This window comes from Schistocerca serialis, unplaced genomic scaffold, assembly GCF_023864345.2.
Source record: "Schistocerca serialis cubense isolate TAMUIC-IGC-003099 unplaced genomic scaffold, iqSchSeri2.2 HiC_scaffold_1164, whole genome shotgun sequence".
In the NCBI taxonomy this organism is placed as follows: Eukaryota; Metazoa; Arthropoda; class Insecta; order Orthoptera; family Acrididae; genus Schistocerca; species Schistocerca serialis.
In genome coordinates this window covers 27501-35000 of record NW_026047364.1, presented here as the reverse complement: position 1 = coordinate 35000, position 7500 = coordinate 27501, and the positions used below count along the sequence as shown (strand labels likewise).

At 54.7% G+C, this 7500-nt stretch overlaps 2 non-coding genes across 2 annotated transcripts; both read right to left on the bottom strand.

The window, feature by feature from the left end:
* Window positions 1–1651: 1651 nt before the first annotated feature.
* On the bottom strand, window positions 1652–1806 carry LOC126433423 (5.8S ribosomal RNA). Its single transcript, XR_007578472.1, has one exon. It is a non-coding gene; the product is annotated as a 5.8S ribosomal RNA (ribosomal RNA).
* A 352-nt stretch (window positions 1807–2158) lies between these two features.
* LOC126433409 (small subunit ribosomal RNA) lies at window positions 2159–4068 on the bottom strand. Its single transcript, XR_007578460.1, has one exon. It is a non-coding gene; the product is annotated as a small subunit ribosomal RNA (ribosomal RNA).
* Window positions 4069–7500: the final 3432 nt, after the last annotated feature.

Below are 7500 nucleotides of genomic sequence, written 5' to 3'. Positions count from 1 at the left end.
AGTGGCCCACTTGGCACTCCGATCCGAGTCGTTTGCTCGCGGCTTCAGCATATCAAGCAAGCCGGAGATCTCACCCATTTAAAGTTTGAGAATAGGTTGAGGTCGTTTCGGCCCCAAGGCCTCTAATCATTCGCTTTACCGGATGAGACTCGTACGAGCACCAGCTATCCTGAGGGAAACTTCGGAGGGAACCAGCTACTAGATGGTTCGATTAGTCTTTCGCCCCTATACCCAGCTCCGACGATCGATTTGCACGTCAGAATCGCTACGGACCTCCATCAGGGTTTCCCCTGACTTCGTCCTGGCCAGGCATAGTTCACCATCTTTCGGGTCCCAACGTGTACGCTCTAGGTGCGCCTCACCTCGCAATGAGGACGAGACGCCCCGGGAGTGCGGAGGCCGCCGCCCCGTGAAGGGCGGGGAAGCCCCATCCTCCCTCGGCCCGCGCAAGGCGAGACCTTCACTTTCATTACGCCTTTAGGTTTCGTACAGCCCAATGACTCGCGCACATGTTAGACTCCTTGGTCCGTGTTTCAAGACGGGTCGTGAAATTGTCCAAAGCTGAAGCGCCGCTGACGGGAGCGATTATTCCGCCCGAGAGCATCCCGAGCCAACAGCGGCGCGGGTCCGGGGCCGGGCCAGGTAGGTCCGTCATCCGGGAAGAACCGCGCGCGCTTGCCGGGAGCCCGAGCGCCCAAAGGGGCGAATCGACTCCTCCAGATATACCGCCGGGCAGCCAGCCAGGACACCGGGGCTCTGCCCAACAGACGCGAACCGAGGCCCGCGGAAGGACAGGCTGCGCACCCGGGCCGTAGGCCGGCACCCAGCGGGTCGCGACGTCCTACTAGGGGAGAAGTGCGGCCCACCGCACACCGGAACGGCCCCACCCCGCGGCGAGTGGAAAGGCAACCGGACACGACCCCGCCGCGGATTGCTCCGCGCGGGCGGCCGGCCCCATCTGCCGAGGGCGGAGGCCAGTGGCCGGATGGGCGTGAATCTCACCCGTTCGACCTTTCGGACTTCTCACGTTTACCCCAGAACGGTTTCACGTACTTTTGAACTCTCTCTTCAAAGTTCTTTTCAACTTTCCCTCACGGTACTTGTTCGCTATCGGTCTCGTGGTCATATTTAGTCTCAGATGGAGTTTACCACCCACTTGGAGCTGCACTCTCAAGCAACCCGACTCGAAGGAGAGGTCCCGCCGACGCTCGCACCGGCCGCTACGGGCCTGGCACCCTCTACGGGCCGTGGCCTCATTCAAGTTGGACTTGGGCTCGGCGCGAGGCGTCGGGGTAGTGGACCCTCCCAAACACCACATGCCACGACAGGCGGCAGCCTGCGGGGTTCGGTGCTGGACTCTTCCCTGTTCGCTCGCCGCTACTGGGGGAATCCTTGTTAGTTTCTTTTCCTCCGCTTAGTAATATGCTTAAATTCAGCGGGTAGTCTCGCCTGCTCTGAGGTCGTTGTACGAGGTGTCGCACGCCACACCGCCAGCCGGCTGTGCACGCTACCGAGTAAGTACCGGTATGCGAACCGCCAGGCGACGGGCGCGCATCGCACGTTTAAGGAGGCGCGGCCGGCCCCACAGGCGGCCGCGACGCTCCCAGGTCTGCGAAGCGGGGCAAACGCCGCGCGCTTCAGTATACGTAGCCGACCCTCAGCCAGACGTGGCCCGGGAACGGAATCCATGGACCGCAATGTGCGTTCGAAACGTCGATGTTCATGTGTCCTGCAGTTCACATGTCGACGCGCAATTTGCTGCGTTCTTCATCGACCCACGAGCCGAGTGATCCACCGTCCTGGGTGATCTTTTTCTTAGTTTCCACTGTCTCTTTCAAGACAGTTGCATAGGCGGGACGTAGGCGTGTGGCGGCCCCTGTTCAAGCGTTCTGTGTCCAACAGCCTCACGGCCGATGGGCGTCGTACGGCTCCACACCGGAGCGGACAGGCAGTCGGGCGAAAGTCATTCAAAACCGGCGCCAGGCGCCAGGTGCCGCAGGCCAGCCGCTCCAGCGCTTCAGCGCTCGTACCACACAACATTGGCGTTAGTTTTGAGAAGCACGCGTGGTTCCGCACGCGGCGCACGGCTACTGCGAGCCGTACAGGTAGCGTGTTGCGCGACACGACACGCACATCGAAAGACATGCAGTCTAGTCGGTAATGATCCTTCCGCAGGTTCACCTACGGAAACCTTGTTACGACTTTTACTTCCTCTAAATGATCAAGTTTGGTCATCTTTCCGGTAGCATCGGCAACGACAGAGTCAATGCCGCGTACCAGTCCGAAGACCTCACTAAATCATTCAATCGGTAGTAGCGACGGGCGGTGTGTACAAAGGGCAGGGACGTAATCAACGCGAGCTTATGACTCGCGCTTACTGGGAATTCCTCGTTCATGGGGAACAATTGCAAGCCCCAATCCCTAGCACGAAGGAGGTTCAGCGGGTTACCCCGACCTTTCGGCCTAGGAAGACACGCTGATTCCTTCAGTGTAGCGCGCGTGCGGCCCAGAACATCTAAGGGCATCACAGACCTGTTATTGCTCAATCTCGTGCGGCTAGAAGCCGCCTGTCCCTCTAAGAAGAAAAGTAATCGCTGACAGCACGAAGGATGTCACGCGACTAGTTAGCAGGCTAGAGTCTCGTTCGTTATCGGAATTAACCAGACAAATCGCTCCACCAACTAAGAACGGCCATGCACCACCACCCACCGAATCAAGAAAGAGCTATCAATCTGTCAATCCTTCCGGTGTCCGGGCCTGGTGAGGTTTCCCGTGTTGAGTCAAATTAAGCCGCAGGCTCCACTCCTGGTGGTGCCCTTCCGTCAATTCCTTTAAGTTTCAGCTTTGCAACCATACTTCCCCCGGAACCCAAAAGCTTTGGTTTCCCGGAGGCTGCCCGCCGAGTCATCGGAGGAACTGCGGCGGATCGCTGGCTGGCATCGTTTATGGTTAGAACTAGGGCGGTATCTGATCGCCTTCGAACCTCTAACTTTCGTTCTTGATTAATGAAAACATACTTGGCAAATGCTTTCGCTTCTGTTCGTCTTGCGACGATCCAAGAATTTCACCTCTAACGTCGCAATACGAATGCCCCCGCCTGTCCCTATTAATCATTACCTCGGGTTCCGAAAACCAACAAAATAGAACCGAGGTCCTATTCCATTATTCCATGCACACAGTATTCAGGCGGGCTTGCCTGCTTTAAGCACTCTAATTTGTTCAAAGTAAACGTGCCGGCCCACCGAGACACTCACTCAAGAGCACCCTGGTAGGATTGCAACGGGGTCCGCCTCGGGACGCACGAGCACGCACGAGGCGCGTCGCACGCCTTCAGCTCGCCCCACCGGCAGGACGTCCCACGATACATGCCAGTTAAACACCGACGGGCGGTGAACCAACAGCGTGGGACACAAATCCAACTACGAGCTTTTTAACCGCAACAACTTTAATATACGCTATTGGAGCTGGAATTACCGCGGCTGCTGGCACCAGACTTGCCCTCCAATAGATACTCGTTAAAGGATTTAAAGTGTACTCATTCCGATTACGGGGCCTCGGATGAGTCCCGTATCGTTATTTTTCGTCACTACCTCCCCGTGCCGGGAGTGGGTAATTTGCGCGCCTGCTGCCTTCCTTGGATGTGGTAGCCGTTTCTCAGGCTCCCTCTCCGGAATCGAACCCTGATTCCCCGTTACCCGTTACAACCATGGTAGGCGCAGAACCTACCATCGACAGTTGATAAGGCAGACATTTGAAAGATGCGTCGCCGGTACGAGGACCGTGCGATCAGCCCAAAGTTATTCAGAGTCACCAAGGCAAACGGACCGGACGAGCCGACCGATTGGTTTTGATCTAATAAAAGCGTCCCTTCCATCTCTGGTCGGGACTCTGTTTGCATGTATTAGCTCTAGAATTACCACAGTTATCCAAGTAACGTGGGTACGATCTAAGGAACCATAACTGATTTAATGAGCCATTCGCGGTTTCACCTTAATGCGGCTTGTACTGAGACATGCATGGCTTAATCTTTGAGACAAGCATATGACTACTGGCAGGATCAACCAGGGAGCTGCGTCAACTAGAGCTGAGCAGCCGGCCGCCCGGGAGTGTGTCCCGGGGGCCCGCGCGAACACGCAAGCGTCCGCTCAATTATTCTGCAAACAGGAGGAGGCTGAGCTCCCCTGCACAATACACCTCGAAACCCTCTCAGGTCCCGGCGGCGCGCAGCGCCGTCCTAAGTACTTGGTCGGGTTCGAGAGAGGCGCAATCGCCCGGAGTTTGGCGAGTAGACGCTTTAGGTGCGACCACCCGTGCTCCCAACTGAGCTTGCCGCTGCCGACAGAGGCCCGGGAGCGTGCTGTCGTGGCATTGCCGGCGGGAGACAACACGCGCCACCTACGGTGGCCGGCAGCTCCAACGCCAGCGCCACAGAAGGCCAAAAGCCCCACTTGGGTGCCGAAGCGAACTCTCCCAGCACAGCGCACGCGCCAACACGTCCGCACAGCTGCGATACAATCCACCTGCGAGAACCGCAGAGGCGACCGAGCAGCAGACGGCGTCGCGGCGCCGAGCGCCGGGCGGCGGCGCATCCTCAGCGCACACAGTCCTCAATCGGACCAGCACACTGCAGATGTCCACCGCGCTTCGCACCGGGCCCGCGAGGACCTACTTTGGCCGCACGGCGCCGCGTGCAGGGTGCGCCGGCGCGCAGCTGCGCCGCCTGCCGCCTCCGTCGGCCGGCGCGCCTGCCACTGGCCGCCCCCACCAGCCGGCTGTAGCGCGTGCGCCCACGCACCGCGCGGCCAGCACGCCGGGAGGCCCCCCCTCACCGGCCGGGGACGGTCCCACCCAGCCACCGCCGCGTATCGCTTCACACCCACATGCCATTCACGTTCGTGGGCATGGTGGGTATCGCTGAAACAACCGGTTGGTAGCTCAACCGATCGTCGCCATCACTGATTCACCTCTAGCGAGAACAACCGCACCACAACGGTTTACCAGTTCTTCATTTGCGTAACGTCACCAGCAAACGTAGACGTCCATCGCCATTTGCAAATTCAACGATTGTTGCATGCCTGTGTCAGGTGTCACGACACACTATGTCTGCCCACATACACGCAACAACATGTGCACGCTTCGCGAACACGTGGAAGGTGGCCCCCGTACGTATGCGATGTCCATTGCGCGAACGACTGTCAACCGGCCTCTGTCGCATGTCGCAGATGTGGAACGCAGTGCACCATGCTATCACGGTGTGTGAGAAGAGACGACTACGTCTGACAACACGCGCCACTACATCAACAGACGGCTCATGCTGATCGCCATCCACGGCATACCATACTTCAATCCAGCTCTTATAGGGAGACGACACGTAGCTGAGTGCACAATATTTGGACCGTATGGTTCGCCGTTGTTGGCGCAGTCGTGGTACGGTCACACATGTACCACGATGTATCATTCAGTACATGAGGACCAATGTGCAGTACAGTGTGTGATTTGGACGTACAACATCAGCGGACAGTTGACACAAGCCGTACCACAACGTAGGCTGTGCTTCGCCATGCGAATGCCAATGAACAACTGCGAAGGGCATTGAGCATGTACGTCCTGCTGCCATCCGCATTACAGTGTATAGCTGCAAGGTGTTTAACATGAAGCGATACTCTGGGGACCGGGCAGTGCGAGTAGCAAACTATATTGCGGGGGTTGCAGTTAGGCAACACTACACTAATTTAACGCGTCGTATGACAATTACAGAGCAGGTTAAGGCCCAACGTGTGTTGGGTTAAGGTACAATATAGGTTAGGTTAAGGTACAATATAGGTTAGGTTACGGTACAATATGGGTTAGGTTAAGGGACAATATGGGTTAGGTTAAGGGACAATATAGGTTAGGTTAAGGGACAATATGGGTTAGGTTAAGGGACAATATGGGTTAGGTTAAGGGACAATATGGGTTAGGTTAAGGGACAATATGGGTTAGGTTAAGGGACAATATAGGTTAGGTTAAGGGACAATATAGGTTAGGTTAAGGGACAATATAGGTTAGGTTAAGGGACAATATAGGTTAGGTTAAGGGACAATATAGGTTAGGTTAAGGGACAATATAGGTTAGGTTAAGGGACAATATAGGTTAGGTTAAGGGACAATATAGGTTAGGTTAAGGGACAATATAGGTTAGGTTAAGGGACAATATAGGTTAGGTTAAGGGACAATATAGGTTAGGTTAAGGGACAATATAGGTTAGGTTAAGGGACAATATCGGTTAGGTTAAGGGACAATATGGGTTAGGTTAAGGGACAATATAGGTTAGGTTAAGGGACAATATAGGTTAGGTTAAGGGACAATATAGGTTAGGTTAAGGGACAATATAGGTTAGGTTAAGGGACAATATAGGTTAGGTTAAGGGACAATATAGGTTAGGTTAAGGGACAATATAGGTTAGGTTAAGGGACAATATGGGTTAGGTTAAGGGACAATATAGGTTAGGTTAAGGGACAATATAGGTTAGGTTAAGGGACAATATGGGTTAGGTTAAGGGACAATATGGGTTAGGTTAAGGCGCAATATGGGTTAGGTTAAGGCGCAATATAGGTTAGGTTAAGCGACAATATGGGTTAGGTTAAGGGACAATATAGGTTAGGTTAAGGCGCAATATGGGTTAGGTTAAGGCGCAATATGGGTTAGGTTAAGGCGCAATATGGGTTAGGTTAAGGCGCAATATGGGTTAGGTTAAGGCGCAATATGGGTTAGGTTAAGGCGCAATATGGGTTAGGTTAAGGCGCAATATGGGTTAGGTTAAGGCGCAATATGGGTTAGGTTAAGGCGCAATATGGGTTAGGTTAAGGCGCAATATGGGTTAGGTTAAGGCGCAATATGGGTTAGGTTAAGGCGCAATATGGGTTAGGTTAAGGCGCAATATGGGTTAGGTTAAGGCGCAATATGGGTTAGGTTAAGGTACACATTGTTGTAAGGAAAGGTGTATTTGGGGGGGGGGGGGGGGGCGGCGGCGGCGGCGGCCGGTTTGTTGATTGTGATTATAGTAAGTGGATGCCTGCGGCATCATCTGATTTGCCACGTCAGGATGCACCTTTGGCTCATGACAGGCGGCGCTCTGATTCCATGCTTGTGGCAGACCTGTGTCTTTCATTCCTGCCATTGTTTGTGTGCTGTGACAGGAGGCAGTATTGTGATGTTGGGTGTACCCCTGTGTAGGACGTGTGTGGGTGTTGGTGGCTTAGCTGAGCAATGGTGGTTGTCGGAAGGGTGGGATATTCTGTTTTGTGAGTGGACCTCCCGGTCTGGTTATGATAGTGTGGATTGTCTAATGTGGCGGAGAGGATGCACTGGGTGTTGTTCCATGCTGGTGCTTACATATTGTCTCTGTGCCTGTTACAGGCAGAGAGTAGTGCGTGATAAGAGTGTCTGGCTGACGTGTGGTTGTGATTGTGAGCAGAGTCTTTCAGCATGTATACGGACAGTTGTATACATTATCTGTATT